The sequence below is a fragment of the Microcaecilia unicolor genome, chromosome 14 (genome assembly GCF_901765095.1).
Source record: "Microcaecilia unicolor chromosome 14, aMicUni1.1, whole genome shotgun sequence".
Taxonomy (NCBI): Eukaryota; Metazoa; Chordata; class Amphibia; order Gymnophiona; family Siphonopidae; genus Microcaecilia; species Microcaecilia unicolor.
In genome coordinates, this window is record NC_044044.1 from 21723472 (window position 1) to 21743537 (window position 20066).

The 20066-nt window shown below is 47.8% G+C and overlaps 1 pseudogene; it reads left to right on the forward strand.

Annotated features, from left to right (window-relative positions):
• The first annotated feature begins 213 nt into the window (after positions 1 to 213).
• Positions 214 to 16973, forward strand: LOC115457013 (annotated as a pseudogene).
• The last annotated feature ends 3093 nt before the right edge of the window (positions 16974 to 20066 follow it).

Consider the following 20066-nt stretch of genomic DNA (forward strand, 5'->3'; position numbering starts at 1 on the left):
AGAGTGAGAACCCTGGGGCCTACTTGGTGTAACTAATCTGTCAATACATATTTAAGCAGAATAACTATTTATAACACAGATTTGGTGCCTTGCAGTGAGTTTTCCATCTCTGTCCCTCTGGAGTCTTATTAATGTTCGCTGCCAGAGCAAAGCTCCAAAGCTTGGTTCCCCTAAAGATTAACTTACTAGCACTCTGGTAAACACTTGTGGCCAATGAAAGAGAAACCATTGGAAACTCGAGGTGAACCACCAGAAACTTTTCTTTTTAATGTCGGTGCAGAGGGATTATTGTGTCTCTGTGATCATGAGTTTTATTCTGTCACTCGCTCCTGGGGAACTGCAGAGAGCCTGAGAGGCTCCCCTTGTGTCTGCCTCGGCTCCTGGAAGAACTACAGTGTGAGCTGGAGATCTACAGCTGTTACTGGATATGCTCTTCAGAAACTGCAGGAGGGTTGGGGGACATGTGGTGAATCTCGTTCAGCTCTTTGGGAAGCTGCAGTGAGGGCTGGAGGATCAGGATTGTATCTGGCTTAGCTCTGGGAGAGATGCAGTGAAGAATGGAGGACTGTGAGGTGCAGTGAAGGCCTTGGGGGACTGTGAGGTGCAGTGAAGGCTTGGGGGACTGTGGTTATATCTGGCTCAGCCCCAGGAAAGCTGCAGTGAAGATTGTGGATTCAGCTGAATCTGGTTAGCTCCTGTGATAGCTGCAGCACGGGGCTGGGGAATTTTCAGTCCAGAGAAAGCTGCAGTGGGGTATGGGAGAACTGTGGTTATGTCTGGCTCAGGTCTGGAAAAGCTGCAATGAAGGCTGAGGGATTGTGGTTGGATGTGCTTCAGGTCCTCAGAAAGCTACAGTGAGGGTTTCTGTCTCTATGGCTGTCTATGGTAGGGGAACATCTGGGAAACATGTAAGGGTCAGGCTGCAAGGACAGAAGGGGGGTCTATCAAGTTCTTCCTTCTGATTACCTCACAGCTCTCGCTACACCGGAGACCAGAGACAGTTGAAAAAAACCCTGTGTATCCGTCGCCAGTTAGGTGACTCTGAAAAAAAATACCATCAAGACTCAGATCAGTATAAGGCCATATCACCTTACCCACAAGTATCTCTTTCCCTCTAAAACACTTCTCCACAATTACTGTTAATTAATTGTGTGCTACAGCCATTACGGCTGCGACGGAATGTCTGGAATCTCACCCTGATCAGTAAAAAGTTCCTTCCTAGGAGGTGGTGAAACCTCCTACCTGATAATCTATAGGAGACCTCTCGTTTTGGTTGTTATAACTGGGTCACCCTGCCAAGACCCAGCCAGGGCCAACCCTGCTTAGCTTTCTTCCAAGTACCACGACTATCCGGTCTTACTCCTCAATGGACGTCTCTCTGATAGGCCTCACAGGAGAGAGGCCTCTGATTCTCCAAGTCCTATCTTGTTCCTTTCACAATGCTCCCTCACAACCAGTGTGGTAATAAAAGTCTTTATTTTTGCCAACACAGTCTTATTCTTTCCTTTTGGTTCAAACACCACAAAAAGCATTTACTCTGTGTCTTTTAGTCAAACACTTTTCAGGCCCTAGAGCAGTCCAAACAGCCTCGTCTCATTCCCCTCCTTTTTCCTGGGTCAGGGGTACTCTCACAGTGTCACAGTTCAAACAGGAGCAATTAAGGAAACAAAACAACGTTCTTCCTAGTTTTAGAGGCAAGTGTACCTGTCCCATTTGAACTAGAGTCTCTCCCACTGCCTCAGTTTCTCTCCTTCAGTCTTCCACCACCGGGTTTAATGGAGCTGCCAGGAAACCTCTCACTGTATCCTTCTCCTTCTGGCCAGCGCAGCAATTTCCATGCTCTCCTCCCCTGTCCCCTCAGTCACCTCCATTTTATCCTCATCACCAGCCTCCTCCTCCCCAAGCCTTCCCAGCTGGCCCTCATTACCCTCATCAGAAATCATCTCCCAATCATCCACACCCTCCCCTTAAGATGATGTTTGTGATAGCCTTCTTGAAAAGATCTGTTTTCAGTAGCCTTCGGAAGATGGTTAGGTCTTGCATGTTTTTATGGCCTTCGGGTAGTGCGTTCCATAGCTGGGTGCAGATGTATGAGAAACTGGTCGCGTATGTGGATTTATATTTTAGCCCTTTACAGTTAGGATAGTGGAGATTGAGGAATGTGCGTGATGATCTTTTTGCGTTTCCTAATAGGCAAGTCTATATAAGGTCTGACATGTAGGTCGGGGGCTTCGCCGTAGATGATTTGTGGACCAGGGTGCAAACTTTGAATGTAATTCGTCTTTAATGCTCTCTGAACCAATATTGTGTGCATAGTTTAAATAGTATATTGGTAGTCACTATTCCACTTGACTGGCCAGGCAGGACTAAGCAGTTTATATATGAAAATACAAATAAGAAATTGAAAAAGGAACTCCAATCAAGAAAATGTCAGGAAGTATTTTTTTTCACGGAGAGGGTGTGTGGATGCTTGGAATGCCCTCCCGCGGCAGGTGGTGGAGATGAAAACGGTAACGGAAATTCAAACATGCGAGGAATAACCATAAAGGAATCCTGTGCAGAAGGAAGGGATCCTCGGGAGCTTAGCCGAGATTGGATAACAGAGCCGGTAGTGGGAGGCGGGGCTGGTGGTTGGGAGGCGGGGATAGGTGCTGGGCAGACTTATACGGTCTGTGCCAGAGCCGATGGTGGGAGGCGGGGCTGGTGGTTGGGAGGCGGGGATAGTGCTGGGCAGACTTGTACGGTCTGTGCCCTGAAAAAGACAGGTACCAATCAAGGTAAGGTATACACAAAAAGTGGCACATTTCTTGGGCAGACTGGATGGACCGTGCAGGTCTTTTTCTGCCGTCATCTACTATGTTACTATGTTACACCTCCCTAATTTCTGCATAGCTCGTCTGGGAAGAGAGGGTTCTTGGGATTGGTAGTTCCTTCCTCGCTTCCCACTTCAGTTGGCTTCAGCCACCAGAGGGCGAGCTTTCTGTATACTAGGAACTTGGTATTGGAACTTTCTCGGTCGGCATTCCCCTGTTCTCTGCAACCCTCGCTCCCGTGGTTCCCCTTGTTTTCCTATCACCTGCCCTCTCAGATTGTGAAGCAATGCATGTTTACTTTTCAGGATGAAACTGGAGGTCGCCTCACCCTGGACTCTGGTCCCAATGCAGACGCCGAGCTGGAGTTTATGGTGGCCTATGAGAAGGAGTTTGAGGAGATCATGGCGATGTCTGAGGGCATTTATGGGGGCATGGATTATCTCCGAGTCGCTATCATTCCTGGATCAAAGAGCTGATCGCACTGTCGCCTGGTCAAGAAGGATGGAGAACGTGGTGAGGAGAGAAGGAAGAGTGGCTGCAAAGTTCCTGGGGGGTGGAGGGGTGCTGCTGTCCATGGAGGGTGCTTGCGTCCATGGTTCGATTGTGAAATTGAACTGAAATGTCCTGTCCCCCCCTGCTCAACATCCTGTGACTGAGTGGTGTCTCTATGCAGTGGGGCAGAACCTATGTGCTGCCCTCACAGACCAGGAAATGTCCCTTTAAGCAGGGGCGTAGCCAGACCTTGCAGTGGGAGGGGGCCAGAAGCCAAGGTGGGTGGGCACATTTTGGTCTGCTGCCCCATCGCCACCTCGCCGCCCCACCGCCCTGCTGCTTCCCTCCCACTGCCACAGCCAAATACCTTGGCTGGCGGGGTTCCCAACCCCCGCCAGCTGAAGCGTTGTCCAGCGCCGGTCTCTGGCGCTGCCGCGTTGCATGCCTGCTCTGTCTTCACCTCACATCCTGCATGCTCCTTTTAGTGAAACTGAGCATGCTCAGTCTCACTAAAAGAAGCATGCCAGACGTGAGGGGAAGGACCGAGCAGGGCAAGCAACACAGCCGTGCCAGAGACGGGCGCTGGACAACGCTTCAGTTGGCAGGGGTTTGGGGACCCCACCAGCAAAACCAGTGGCCCACAGGAAATTTTGGGGGGGGCCCAGGCTCCCGTGGCACCACGTAGCTACTCCACTGCTTTAAAGCACTCACAAGTATGTCTTCTGGACTTCCCTCTGTATTATCTTTGGAGAAGGTGAGATGTGGGGTATATTTCAGGAGGATGACAGGGTTGCATTTCTTTGACCTGCTTATGTCTAAAAAAGTTCTAACTGTTGTTAACTCAGTGTCATCCATGGCTCTAATCCCTCGAACCCTTCCTCTCTCACTTCCTTTCTTTAAATCAGTTCTCATGCTGGATTTTATCTGTGTAGGTTTACAGGTGCCTCCAGGGGCAGCGATGCAGGAGTCCTCGGGACAGGAGGATTGTGGGAGAGCACCCGGCCCCACCAGTGCTCAGGTCACCTGCATGAAGCCAGAGCAGTGCCCTCCAGCAACTGAGAAATCACTGAGAGGCTCTTAAACTGCCCTGCAGACTCGACCTACTGGATATGCAGTGCTGGTCACTTATAGAACATACCCACATATACAGCACTGGTCACTTATAGAGCACATCCAGATATACAGAGCTGGTCACGTTTAGAAACACACCCACATATACAGTGCCGGTCACTTATAGAACATATCCACATATACAGCACTGGTCACTTATAGAACATACCCACATAGATAGCGCTGGCCACTTATAGAGCACATCCAGATATACAGTGCTGATCACTTTTAGAACAAACCCACATATACAGTGGATGGTCACTTATAGAACATACCCACATATTCAGTTGCTGGTCACTTATAGAGCACATCCAGATATACAGTGCTGGTCACTTTTAGAACACACCCACATAAACAGTGCCAGTCACTTATAGAACATATCCACATATACAGCACTGGTCACTTATAGAACATACTCACATAGACAGCACTGGCACTTATAGCGCAATCAGATATACAGTGCTGTTCACTTTTAGAACACACCTATATATATAGTGCTGCTGTCACCTTATAGAACATACCCACCTATACAGTACTGGTCACTTATAGAGCACATCCAGATATACAGAGCTGGTCATTTTTAGAACACCCCCCCAATACAACACTGGTCACTTTTAGAACACACCTACATATATAATGCTTGTCACTTATAGAACATACCCACATAGACAGCACTGGCCCTTATAGAGCATATCCAGATATACAGTGCTGGTCACTTTTAGAAAAACCTACACATACAGTGCTGGCCACTTTTAGAACATACCCACATATACAGCACTGGTCACTTATATAGCACAGGAAGATAGATAGATTGAAGGAATTCACTCAAAGTGGTGTACAATAAGAATAAATCAAACATGAGCAATAGACAATTACAGATCAGAGAAAACCACACGGAGTGTGGAGGTGCACTTGATCCCCACAGGACAAAAAAGCGGAAAACAAAAAAAGGGGTGGGGAAAATAGGCTCTATTCAACAATGGGGCAGACGTATAAATTAATTAAAACAATGATTTTATTGTGAATAGGTGACTCACAAAGTGTAAGTAGAGGCTGACCAAAGAAGAGTCCCCACTGGAGATATGAATCCAACAGTCTTTATTGTTATACTTAAAATAAAGACCCGACAAGGGCCGTGTTTCGACGCAGTGCAAGCGTCTACTTCAGGGGTCATACAGTAAAATCTATAAATTAAAACATGGTGATGAAGCAAACATAAGCAATTATAAATTAAACATATATAGCATCATACAAGAAAAATTATATGAATTAAATTGGAAAATGATAATTAATAGAAATGAATACATACAAATTATGTAAATAACTGTATAATTTGCTTGATGTTTTGCTTCATCACCATTTTTTATTTATAGATTTCACTGTTTGACCCCTGAAGTAGACGCTTGCGTGCGTTGAAACACGGCCCGTGTCGGGGTCTTTCTTTCTTTTGAGTATAACAATAAAGACTGTTGGATTCATATCTCCAGTGGTGACTCGTCTTTGGTCAGCCTCTGCTTTTTCGTTGTAGAGGACTTTCCTGTTTTGCTATTTGGATGAAGTGACACAGTGCCAGTTATAATATATAAGACTCAGTTATACAGTACTGGTCACTTATATAACAGACAGATGTATACTGCTGATCAGTTATATAACACATAAAGATATACAGACCTCGTTACCCATCTAATTCAGGCACACTAACTGCTTACTTATATAACATTCTCAAATGTACGGTTGCTGATCACTTATATAACACGGACACATCTACAGCAGTGATTGTCACCTTGCCCAACTACTGAAAAAGATATATAAGCATTGGTCACTTATATAACACATTCATATGTACAGCATTGATCATTAGTATAAGAAACCATATGGATATCACTGACCACATATATAAAATACCCATATATATAGTGTTGATCACTTATATTACATACCCTGGTATACAGCGCTGATATCATATAAGAAAACTCATACTGCCCACCCTATTTAACACAGGCAGATATAGATCACTGGTCACCCATAGAGCAGAAGCACATATATAATGTTGGCTACTTATATAACACTCTCAGAAATACAGTTCTGGTCATGTATACACGGTACAGTGGTATTACTTAGTGATAACAGATATATAGCACTGGGCACCTACATAATATAGGCAGATATACAGTGCAGGCGACCTGATAGGCCATATGGTCTTTGTGTGCCATCATTTTCTATGTTTCTCTGATGATATAAACAGCACTGGATCATGCAAATAACCACCCAGATGTACGGTACCGTATATAATACACACAGATATAACATACTCGGTTATTATATGCACACTGCTGATCACTTATATAAAGCAAGCTCAAGCAATTAGGAAACAGGGACATATAGAAGGCTGGACGGCTTATATAAACTGTAGTAACACAGTGCTGGCAACTCATACAGCAGTGATCATATATGTAACATATGTAGCAAGACAGCACTTGTTACTTATATAAAGCATACAGAGATACAGTGCTGGTCACTTATATAACCCAAAATGACAGTATTCCTTACTTATTTAATATAGGAACTTATATTGAACTAGCCATTAATGTACCGTGTTTCCCCCGATATAAGACACTGTCTTATATTAATTTTTCCTCCCCAAGACCAGCCGCTAGGTCTTATTTTCAGGGGAGGTCTTATATTTTTTTTCTGGGAAACATCGGGGTCGCCCACCCCCACCCAAGGTCGCCCCCCCAACCGAGGTCGCCGGGCCCCCCCTCCACCGCCCTCCGTCCGCTCCCAACCTGAAACGCCTCCTTTCACCTTCCTTCGCAAGTGGGAGCAGCAGCAGCATGGCAGACCTCTCCTTCCTTCTGTGCCTCGCCTTCGCCTGACGTTACGTTACGTCAGGCGAGGGCGGAACACGGAAGGGAGAGTGGCCTGCCCTGCGGCTGCTTGCTCCGAACTTGCGAAGGAAGGTGAAAGGAGGCGTTTCAGGTACTGGTAGTTCCGGGAGCGATGGAGGGCGGGTGGAGGGGGGGTGTGCTGGCGAACCTCGGGGCGGCGGCCTTTGTCCGGCTCTCGGGGCGGCACTGCTTCAGGTAGGTCTTACTTTCGGGGGAGGCCTTATTTTCGGAGTAGGTCTTATTTTCAGGGAAACACGGTAATAGACTGTGCTGGTAACCTGTCACAAAAATAAACATACAGCACATCCATACAGCACATATATAACACCACCAATGTATACAGTGAGATATATAGAGTAATAAAACGCACAGCTATTCAGTGCAGCTCCACTTTATAACGCGGGTAGATATACATACACTTCTGGTATATAATACTGGTCAATATATCTTACTGGTCACATATATACACATATATTGGCAGAGATACAAGTTTACCATATATTTAACACACAACACTGACACAATGCTGGATACTTATGTAACATGCAGTGGACACTGTGCTCTGCCATGTAAGCTATACACTGTCTTTCCCCTGTTTCCCTCATCCCTGATGCAGCAACAAGTTTGTATGTTTAGAAAACAGATGTAGATTTTAGGGGCATATATATGTTTATTTTCAGAAAGCTCTGGCTCTCACGGGCTGGGGCTGTGTGTCTTTGGCCGGCTCTCTAAGAAAGCTGAATGCTGGGATCTCTAGTAGAGACCGCCATTAGCCAGGGGACAGTCCCGTTGGACCCCGGTACTCTCTACCCCCTACGTTGGTGTGGCTTTTCTCAGATCCTCAGCTCATTTCTTCTCTGATTGCATGGCCCAGTCTCCTTCCACTTGGTAAAGAGAATATTCAGAGAAAGAGAGAGAGAGGGGGGGAGGGGTGAATCAGAGGGGCAACAACTAAAGAAAGAGTGAGGGGGGACAGGGAAGGGGTAATAACCAGAGATGTAGGAACTACTGAGGGGAGAGAGAGGGGCAGGAAAAGAAAAAGCAGAGGCAATAACCAGAAATACAAGAACTGCTGAGGGGAGAAAGAGGCAGGAGGGGGAAAGCAGGGGTGCTGGGGGGGGAGAGAGCGGGATGGGGGGGGAGCAGATGCAACAACTAGAGATATAGAAACTATTGAGAGTGAGAGGCAGGAGCGGGTACCATAAGTACATAAGTAATGCCCTACTGGGAAAAGACCAAAGGTCCATCGAGCCCAGCAATCCTGTCCCCGACAGCGGCCAATCCAGGTCAGGGCACCTGGCAAACTACCCAAACGTGCAAACATTTTATACATGTTATTCCCGAAATTGTGGATTTTTCCCAAGTCCATTTAGTAGCGGTCTATGGACTTGTCCTTTAGGAAACTGTCCAACCCCTTTTTAAACTCTGCCAAGCTACCGCCTTCACTACGTTCTCCGGCAACGAATTCCAGAGTTTAAATTATGCGTTGGGTGAAGAAAATGTTTCTCCTATTGTTTTAAATTTACTACATTGTAGTTTCATCACATGCCCCCTAGTCCTAGTATTTTTGGAAAGCGTCAACAGACGCTTCACATCCACCTGTTCCACTCCACACATTATTTTATATACCTCTATCATGTCTCCCCTCAGCCGTTTCTTCTCCAAGCTGAAAAGCCCTAGCCTCCTTAGTACTTTCCTCATAGGGAAGTCGTCCCATCCCGCTATCATTTTGTCGCCCTTCGCTGCACCGTTTCCAGTTCTACTATATCTTTCTTGAGATGCGGTGACCAGAATTGAACACAATACTCAAGGTGCGGTCGCACCATAGAGCGATACGGCATTATAACATCCTCACACCTGTTTTCCATACCTTTCCTAATAATACCCAACAATCTATTGCTTTCCTAGCCACAGCAGCACACTGAGCAGAAGGTTTCAGTGTATTATCAACGACGACACCCAGATCCCTTTCTTGGTCCGTAACTCTTAACGTGGAACCTTGCATGACGTATCTATAATTCAGGTTCTTTTTCCACATGCATCACCTTGCACTTGTTCACAGAAATATAGAAATTGCTCAAGGGAGAGAGAGGGGGCAGGAGGGGAAAAACAGGGGTAATAACCAGAGACACAAATTGTCAAGGGAGCGAGGAAGGAGCAGAAGGGAAAAGCAGGGGTAACAAGCAGAGATACAGGAACTGCTTGAGTAGAGAGAGAAGGATTGGAGGGGGGGAAACGGAGGCAAGAACCAGAGATACAGGAAATGTTAAGTAGAGAGAGAGAGGCAGCTAGAGAAATACAGATGTAATAACCAGGGAAGGAGAATATCTTTTCCTTGGCTGTCTCTGGATTTGGAATTGTTTTCTTGTGTGAAAGGTGTTCTCAATAATTCCTGAGCCCCCCTCATGCCGGACGTTACGCTGGTTTTTGGGGCGGTTTTCCAAATTGCAGCTTGAGTGAGTGGATCGTGTGTCTGAGGGGCTTCGTAGCCCCATTAACCAGTGGTTCAGTTTCAGGTTTCGTTGGGCCCTCTACCTGTGTCTGTGGCGCTGTTCAACAGCGGCTGACCTTTGCCCTCTCCCCCCTACGCAGATAGGGCTGCAGTCTGTGTGTATCGTGGACGGCGGGGAGACAGCGCTGATGGAGGGGCTGCGGGTCGCGCCCTGGGAACGGGGAATGGGCGTGGCCAGAGTGCTGCAGCAGGTTCTGTGCGGAGTTGGTGAGGCAACGACATCCTGGGGTCCAAGGTCGCGCGACTGACCAGAGGACGACAAGCTGGGGCCCAAGGACTTCCTGAAGTACCGGGTCATCACCAAGCAGGTAAGTGAGCTCAGCCACAGAATGGGACTTAAAAATGGTGTCCCCTTCTAGTGCTGTAGAACAGTGCTTCTCAAACCTCTTCCTGGAGGGACACCTAGCCGGTCAGGTGTTCAGATCACCCGCAGTATAGATGAGAGAGCGTTACGTTCAATTGGGCCTCCAGTATCTTCAAATTTAGGTCATGCATATGCATTGCGGTAATTCTGAACACCCATCGGCTAGGTGTCCCTCCAGGAAGAGGCGCTGCTGTAGAGAACACTAAGCTGGCACCCGTGCCCTGTTAAACTTTCGTCTACCCCGGTGTCTAGAACACACTGAGGGAACGGCCGTCCTGTCTGAGACAGCAGGAAGATCCTTAATCTAGTACTGAGCTGAGGGAGCAGCTGGTCCCACTGAGACAATAGCTACCAGCTGTGTCCAGTTCCGGAGACCATTCCTCCCTAGATTGGAGGTGGTCCACAGATAGGCACCCAGGACACGTAGCAGCCTATTCTGCAATGTATCTGAACGCCCAGCTTCTATTATAGAATGGTAGCATCTAGGGGCGTAGCCAGACCCTCGGCGGGAGGGGGCCAGAGGCCGAGGTGGGGGGCACTGTTTAGCCACCTCCTCTTGCCGCCGACCCCCCACCCCCCCCCGTCACTGCCGCCCACCTGCCCCCTGCCCCGCCGCCGCATCAGGTACCTTGTTTGCTGGCGGGGGTCCCCAATTCCTGGCAGCCGAAGAATCTTCTACAGCGCCGGTCAACTCCGGCGCCTTTGTTGTGGGATCATCTGTTTTTGATGCCTTACGCCCTGCACGGGGCTACATGCACGGTGCAGGATGTAAGGCGTCATGCCTTTTTATCGCCCCTAAGCTCCCATTGTTTCCTTCCAAAGTTGCAATGCCTATGTTCCATTATTACATCCCTTAACGACACCTCAATTGTTTCGCTTAACCCTGCATAATATAATCCATAACTATCTGTAACAAATTGTATTTCCAACATTCAACTCATATTGTAAGCCACACTGAACCCGCAAAAAGGTGGGAAAATGTGGGATACAAATGCAATAAATAAATAAATAAATAAATAAACAAACAGATGATCCCACAACGAAGGCGCCGGAGTTGACCGGCACTGAAGAAGACTCTTCGGCTGGCGGGGATTTGGGGACCCCCGCCAGCAACAAGGTACCCTGATGATGATGCTGCAGCGGCGGGGCAGGGGGTCAAATGTAGAGGGGGCCAGGGCGTAATCTGGGGGGGGGGGGCCCATGCCCCCATGGCCCCACGTAGCTACGCCCCTGGGTAGCATACCTGGAATCAGCGCACCTAAGACTTACGAGCTCACAGTTGCACCAGCCAGAGACCTAGTGTAACTGCGGACGTATAACAGCTGCAAGGACACGTGTAACATGCAGTATTCTGCACTGTTCCCTCTAAGCTCTATGGGAGTCTGCCAACCACGGTCCTGCCAATGGGGGCGCTGTTTCACTATCACATTTTCAATAGCGAGGGACAGCTAAGCTCTACAGGACTCCAGGGAACCTGCCTGTCCTTAACAATTGAAAACAAAATATTGAAGCCCTGCTCCCCCGTGATAGCAATGCAGTTTTGAGGACTTGTGCTCAGCTTAGAGCAGTGGCATAGCCACGGAGGCCTTGGGGGTCTGCCCCCCCCAAAAAAAAATAATTGGATTTGGGCCCCCCAAGGTCTGCTGGTTTGGCTGTTAGGGGTCCCCAATCCCTGCCATCAGAAGCCTTCCTACAGTGCTGTTCACCACCACACTGCCTGCCCTGCTTCCTCACACCACCCCCACGTTCACGCTCGGTTTTAATGAAATTGAGCACGAGCGAGGCTTCGCGCATGCTCAATTTAATTAAAACTGAGCATGTGCGCCCCAAAGCGGCATGGCAGCAAACAGCACTGGAGGAAGGCGTCTGCTGACTGGCCTTGGGGACCCCCCTCCAGCCTAGGTACGTGGGGTTGCAGCAGGAGACGGAGAGCAATGGGGAAGCAGGGCAAAATGTGCCCCTCTGTTTTGGGCTCATGCCCCCCCCCCCCCAAATTGAGATCTGGCTATGCACCTGGCTTAGAGGGAACAGTGACATTCTGTAAGTTATATGTGTAACTGGGAGCCCCACCCATGATTTGTCCCCTTGCGTTTATGCATCACCATTGTGGAATACCACTTGGGTGCTCCATTGGCACTTTGTGGGTAAATGTACGTGCGTATGCGTACATTTATACGCAAGAAGGGACATGCAAATGTATCCACCTAGACCACAGAATTGCCCACATAGGGGAAATTCTATAATGGCACTAAATGGAAAAGATTACCACTAATTGCGATTCTATAAAGGGCATGCGTTCTTTCTACAATCTCGCCTAGAATTCATTCCCATGCCGTAACTTAGGGGGCCAGACTTACACCTTGCTGAAACCTGGTGTAAATCCCGGCACCGAGACCCATTATTCTATAACACTGCGTGCAACCTTTTGGAACACCCCTGACCCACCTATGCCCCCTCCCAGGGCCACATCCCCTTTTGGAATTTAGGTGCCCAGCGTTATAGAATAGTTGCATCCAGATGCATGCGCAAATCCTAATTAGTACCAATTAACATCAATAATTGTTTGTTAGCATCCAATTATTGATGGTTAACAGCTCGTTAGCCAGTTAAGTTGGGCGCCATGTATAGAATCTGGAGAGAATAGTGTGTTTGCACCAAAAGGCAAGTGAGATTAGATTTAAGAGTCTAAATTTACATACCCTGGAGAAGAGGAGGGAGGGGAGTTGTGGGGGGGGGAAGGGGGAATATGACAGAGGACAGTCAAGTCACAGTCATAAAAACAGGAAGAGCAGCCCTACGTAAAAAGTGCCTGTGAGAGAGAGAGTAGGGTGGACCAAAAGAACTTCCATCAGCCAAAGTGTAGATGAACAACATTTTATTGACAAAGCATCCACACTTTGTCGATAAAATTTCATTTATCTACAACTTGGCTGCTGGAAGTTTTTTTGGTTCACCTCTACTCTCTCTTCCAGAGACAATCAAGTACCTCAAAGGTAGAAATCGATCACAAGCAGCAAAATGAGGAGAGAATGTTCTGGAATAGAGGTTATGGTAGGAGGCTCTGGGATGGTGGGCTGGTGGGGGACAGAGTAGACTTAGTAGCAACTTCAGAAACTATTTGTTCTTGGAAAGGTGGTAGAGGGATAACAATAGTCAAAGAATTCACGAAAAACTGGGATAAGGAAAGAGGAGCTCTAGAGGGAGAAGAATTGGAGGCCGGGGATTAACTGGAGGTCTGTGGTGGTCTTCTGGGAGTGAGGTATGGAAGACTCACTGCATGGGCCTCAAGAATTTGTCTTTTATCATCTTCTAGGCTGTGCTAGGATCTAGAATGACATGTTGTAGATTGACCATTTACATGAGATGGTGGAAAACCAGTGAACCACAAGAATTGACTGGAATGAGAAATGATATTCTGGAATTGATCAAGGTTGAAGCTTCCATAGCTGGAAACTGAGAGACAGGGTGGGCTACTTAGTCTTTACTGCAGTAAACTAGCTGTGTTAGGGAGCAGCTCCCTGGCTGAGATAGCGGAAGTTTCTTAATCTAGTATCGAGCACAGCAAGCGGCTCCCCTGCCTGAGATAGAAGAAGGTCTTCGTCTAGTACCAAGTGGAGGGAGCAGCTCTTTCATGAGTTAGCAGAAGATTCGTAATCTAGTACTAAGTGAAGGGAGCAGCTCTATGGCTGAAATAGCAGAAAGTTCTTTATCTATCTTTGAGTGAGGAAGCAGCTCCATGGCTGAGACAGAAGAAGTTTCTTCATCTAGTATCAAGCGGAGGGGAGCAGCTTCCTGCCTAAGATAGCAGAAGGTTTTGTAATTTAGTATCAAGCAGAGGGAGCAGCTCTGTGACTGAGTAGTAGAAGGTTCTAATCCAGTATCGAGCAGAGGGAGCTGCTGTTTGACTAGAGATAGCAGAAGGTTTTCAATGTAGTATCGAACAGAGGGAGGGGCTCCCTGCCTGAGATAGGAGGAACTTTGTCTTTGAATTTGGACTTTTATCCCTCATCTTTTCCAAATCTGGGCTCAACATGAGTTATTTCCCCATCCAAACTGGCTTACAGTCTAAGTATTGGTATTGGAGGGGGAACTAACTTGGTCAAGGTCACTAGGAGCATCGGTGGGGAAATGCAGGATTTGAACCCTGGCTTCCTGCTACTGAGGGAATCTTACTTTTGAGTTTGCCCCATCTTCTGGGTGAGGCTGGTATTCCATTTCTGAAACCATGTGAGAGGAGTCCCTTCTGTTATGTCATTTCTCTACCCTCACCAGTATCACAGCCTCATGGTGTCAGTTGGACTCCTCCCAGCCTCCTGGTTCTGAGCCCTGAGAGCTGTCTCCAGCAGGAGTTCCACAGTCCTGTACACCATCCTGGAAAGTAAAACTCTGCTCTCCTCTTACAGGCTCTGATTTGACTTGGGCACCAGATGGATGAATGCAATCAGCAGTTCCCTCAAAGTGGGAGCTGGAGGGGGAGGGGGGGACAGCAATCCCTTCAGGAGAGGGGGATCCCCTGTAGCAGTTGCATCCTGGCCACAGACTTTGTCCCTAGTCTGGGAATTTTAGCTCTGCTCTGCAGAGGGATCCCCATTAAACACTGACACACTCTCTCTCTCTCTATCTGTCTCTCACTTCCCCTCTCTCTCTCTCTCTCTCCCTCTCTCTCACCCTCCTGTTCTCTATCTTTCTCTCCCTTCTGAATTTTTTCCCTCTGTTTTTGTCTTTGCCTATCTAAATTTGTCTGTCTCTCCACTGTCACTCTTTGTGTATGAATCTCTCCGTCTTCTCCTGTGTGTATGTTATGATTGTGAACGTCATTCTCCTCTCTTTCTCCCCACCCATCTTGTTTCTCTTTATTCATATTTTCCCTGTTCTTTCATTCTTTCTTTTCCTTAATCTCTGTTTTATATTACCCTTTCTTTTGCTGTTTCTTCTTCTTCTTCCTCTCTCTCTATATGTTCTTGTTTTTCCTTTCTTTTTCTTTTTTCACCTCCTGTTTTATATTGCTCTCTCTTCCCTTGTCCCTCTCTCTGACTCCTCTTCTTCTTTCTTTCTTTCTTTCTTTCTTTCTTTCTTTCTTTCTTTATCACTGTCTCCCCTCTTCCCTTTCTCTTGCCCTTGTCTTTCCTCTTTTCTTTTTCTTTCTTTTTTTAATCTTTTTTTCTCTCTTTCTCCCATCTCTGTGGTATCATTGCTCTCTCTACCCCTCTTCTGTCTCTTTCTCTTTTCCCCTTTTTCTTTGTGTTATTATGGCTCTCTACTCCCCCTCCTCATCTCACTCTTTTCTTTCTCTTTCTTTCTCCTCATCACTGTTATTATTGCACCTCGCTCCCCTTTTCATCTTTTCTCTGTCTTCTCTTTCTTTCTTTCTCCCATTTTTGCATTTTTTATCACTCTCTTTCCCTCTCTGTCTCCTCTTCTGTCACTTTCTCTCCTGTTCTTGTTTTTCCTTTCTCTCGTTCCCATCTTTGTGTATTATTGCTCTCCCTTCTTCCTCTTTTTGCCTCTGTCTCTGTGTCTCACTATCTCTCCCCCCCAGGCTCTCCTACTTATGAAGTTCAACGCCCGAGACTTTTCCTTGCGGCTTCGTGACATAGTTTGCGGCACTACGGGGGTCAAACCGCCTGCCACCTGCCCTGCTACTGGAGAAGAGCGAGGTGCCGGCTGTGGTGCTGGACCCAGTCTTCATCAGGAAGGTGCTGCCTGGCCAGACCATCATCCAGGACTGGCAGCCCTTCCAGCCACTGGCCAGCAACCTAGCTCTGCTGCTGAAGAAGGAGCTACGCTGGATGGTGGACAGCAGGGCGGACCCCCTGGTAGCCACGGTCTGCAGCCCACCCTTTCCCATTCCCAAGGGGCAGGACTGGGTCTACCTGAATGTTGATGTCTTCGGCCAGGACTTCAGCCGCATCCAGAGCCAGCTGCTGGCACATCTGCAGAACCGCATCCAGACGCTGGAGGGGAATGTCATGTGTGAGCTGTTCCTGGTGCCTGAGCTCTGGGAGGCGATGGCCCAGTTTTGTACCTGTGTTCTGAAGGTTGAGCTGGCTAAAGACTATACAGAACAGTACCTACTGGAATATGATATTTAGAGGCGATAGTTGCCACCCACAGTTTTGCTTCTTCCCTCATCCCTCCAGGTGTGAATCTAAAGAACAGTCCCCCATTTTTGCTATAGACCCTTTCACCCCAACCTCTACACCCACATCAAAACTTTTCAGGATTGTCTGATTGAAGTCCCCCTCCCCCAATTAGTTCAGTGCCTGTGGTGTGTGAGGGGCCCTGTACCCTCACTATTATACCCCAGGAAGGAAGGGGAAGTTGGAGGGAAGCAGAGAGGTCCTGTTATCTTTGTACCCTGAATCCTGCAGAGCATGAGGGGAGAAAAGAGCGTAGAGCAGAAAGGTGTTATCACCCTTGTACCCCTGATCCTGTGGAGAATGAGAGGAGAAGGGGGAGAGGCAGAGAGACCCTGTCACCCTCATACCCCTGATTCTTCAGACAGAGAGAGGTCAAGGGAAGGGCATAATCACTCCACGCCTTCCTCCTGCTGGCATAACACAGAAGTGAACATATTTTATCATCGTAAGTCACTGGTAACACACTGAGCATCCCCAGTGGCTGCAAACACTGGAACCTCCCCCCACCTCCACCCCCAAATTCTTGCAGAGAGGTGAATCTCCTGCCTTCTTTCCTCCTCCTGTGCATAAGGGGTGGGGCAGGGGGGGGCTGCGGCTGTAGCACTATGTAAATAGAGGGTAGCTTTGGATGGATAGGAGTTCTCCTTTTTTAGAGAAAACTTGCACTGAATGAACTGGTAATCAAAGCTTATGCAAAAAAAAAAACAAAAAAAAGAAAGAAAACAAAAGAAAGAAAGAAAGAAAAAAATCAAAAAAAAAAATCAAAAAAAAAACCTATATGAAGTGACTGATCTGCTCTGGCAAAGAGATACTGTCCCCCAAGAGCTGATTTTGGCACCTTTTGCACCAGCATAAGGTCATTTTACACTACCATTCTCTGCTCTTTCCTCCTTCTCCCTTACCATTCTCTCCCCTCTCTCATTTTATTCCTCCTCCCACCCATCTCTCCCTCTTTTTTTATAAGCCCCTCTCTCCCTCCCTCCTTTTTCTCCCTCTCTGCAGCCGTCTTTATCCCTCTTCTCCCGTCTCTCTCCCTCCGCCCTTCCTCTCTTTCCCTCTACTCCTCTTCCCTCCCCCCCCCCCCTACATTTGATATCTGTTAGCCCAAAGAAACCTGAAACCATTTTAGGTATTAAACTGACTAATAGCACTTTGCTTCCTAGGCTGGCTGGAAGAAATTCCAAGCCAGGTCATAATTGTGAGTAAGAACTGCAGTGATACCAGCACCCAACGCCCCAGTCTCCCATCATCAAGCTCATGTCTACTCCTCACCTGCAATAAAAACTTCTCAACAGTGTCTCCTGTCTGTGAATAAGAGAGGGCTGGAGAGTCATGAACTCCACCTCCATCTCCAAGACAGCCTCACAGACCTGACTGCTGACGTGAGGTGTCAGTGTTAGAACACAAGGTTCAACTGTGGGGTAGGAATGAGGTGCATTGGCTGAGCTGTGTGTGCATGAGGTGGGATGGCTAGTCTTAGTGCTGGCTTGCTGTGGGCACTGTAGGCTAGAATGAGGTGCCTTGGCAGAGTTGTGCATGTGTGTTGGGGAGGTGGCAGTCTCAATACTGGGTTTTTTTCCTGGGTACAGCAAGACAAGAATGCGTTTCCTTGGCAGAGCTGCATACGCCTGCAGGAGACGGGGTTTCCCAACTCAGTCCTCAGGACCCACTTAGACAATCAGGTTATCCAAAATGAAAATTCGTGAGATCGATTGCCATACAACGGAGGTAGTGCATGCGATATCTGAAAACCTGACTGGCTGGATGTGTTTTGAGGACTGGGTTAAGCACCACTGCTGTAGTGTGACGACTGTCATCAATTTATTCATTTGGATTTAGCTCGCACCTGAGTTGAATTCAGGTACAAGTATCTTCTGTCCCTGGAGGGCTGAGACGCTAAAGTCAACAATGCAGAACCCGGACCGCCGGAACAGCGCAGAAAACTAGCTTGCAAAATGCTCAAAGTAAATGGTATTCAAATTGTATGCGTGCTGTACGAGTGAAAGCAAGGGGGGAACATGCTTGGCACGTGCACAGAAGAGTTTCACGGTAAGCTCAGCTCTTGTGCAAATGAGCCAGGCAAAGCACACGGAGGCACCGCTCTTTAAATATAAGCTTTTCAAAAAAAATTATTTTTTTTTAACTTGGAAGAGGCTTATATTTAAGCACAGAAAACATGTGCCAATGTCTGCTTTCAACATTTCGGGTTTGCTCAGGCTCGTGCACATTTCTTTCTCTCAGTACTGGCGCTTACAGGCTTGCAGGGGCTTCCTTCTGCTCCCGAAAGAAATCAAAACTAGCAGATTTGAAAGAGAAAATCATAAGAGATCTTCTGTTCAAACCCCCTAATGCCAGTTCCGAGCTGGCGGTAGGTTTCCAGCATTAGGAACGGGGTTTGTTTGGGCGCTGTTCTCTGAACACTGGGAAGGCATAGCAAACAACCTCATTAACATGAGTTTGACTGCATTTACATATAATTTGTGGCCATCTGGCTTGCATGTTTCCAGTGCTAATACCCTCTGAGCAGATTAATATGCGTGCTATTCCGGTGCTAACTGGTCTTAATGCCGGCGGTAGGTTTTGAGAATCAACCTCTAACTTTCTACCTGAAGTAGTAGTATTCTGGGTGGGCCTGAGCTCAAAATGTGTGGACATACAATCCCCCCCCCCCCCCTCCATGCGCATGCTTTCTGCCCTTGCCACACACCACTGACTCCAAAGAATAACATAAATACCTGAGCTGGCGGGGATCCCCAAACCCTGCCAGCTGAAGATGTCCCCCAGCGGCCAGAACAAGTGATTTTCCTACCTGCTACAACTGACGGCACTTTCCATTCATTGCCATTGTACTGGCCTCTCTCCTCCTGCATATGCTCAGTTTTCAGGCATGCGCCAAAAAACAAGCATGCGCACGAGGCGGGGGGGGGGGGGGGGTTGGTGCTGCGGCAACGGGTGAAAAGCGCCACCAGCCGAAGAAGATAGGAAAATCGTTTGTTCTGGCTGCCGAAGGACATCTTCAACTTGCGGGGCTTGGAGATTCCCGTCAACCAGAATTTTTGGTGTGCCTGAGCCGAAACTGGGTGGAGACAGGCCCACCCGGGTCCAACTGTGGCTATGCCCCTCTCCTGAGGAAATGGAGGGTGAAATGACTTGCTGAAGCTCAGAAACAGCAACCAAGGAATTTGAACTGGATTTCACCTTGGCAGTCCTAGCACTCTATCCACTTGGCTGCTCCTCTATTCCTCAGTAAGGGAACAGCAAGGGGTTCTGCGAGGTGGGATCGATTCATTCAGCTGAGGAACTGAGGACCCCTATAGATGGACCAGAACAGAACCCAAAAGCTTGGCCTGCCCGCAATATCCACCTCAAGAGCACAGGGTGGGTGTAGGCTGCCACCTGATGGGCACCATAGCACAGTGACAGTAAAGGCCGCAGCTCACTCCTCCAGACTGTCAAACAGGAAATGAAGAGGATGGACCAGGAAGCAAGAAGACTCCCCCTGCCCCTCCCCCTACTGCTATCTTTTTTTCGTTCCTTATTGGTTTTCCTTTTCTTCACCATTTCCCGTAGGCATAGGTATCTCATCCTATGTTAACCTAAGAGACTGATCCAGTTCTGGGTTTAGCCCATTGCATGCAGGGAGTTGTAGTTTTGCTTTTGTCCACCATTGATCTCCCTGCATAAGTTGACACTAAGGGAGCCTTCTGTGCTAGGGCTTTTAACTCACGGTAAAAATCAGCTGGCGAT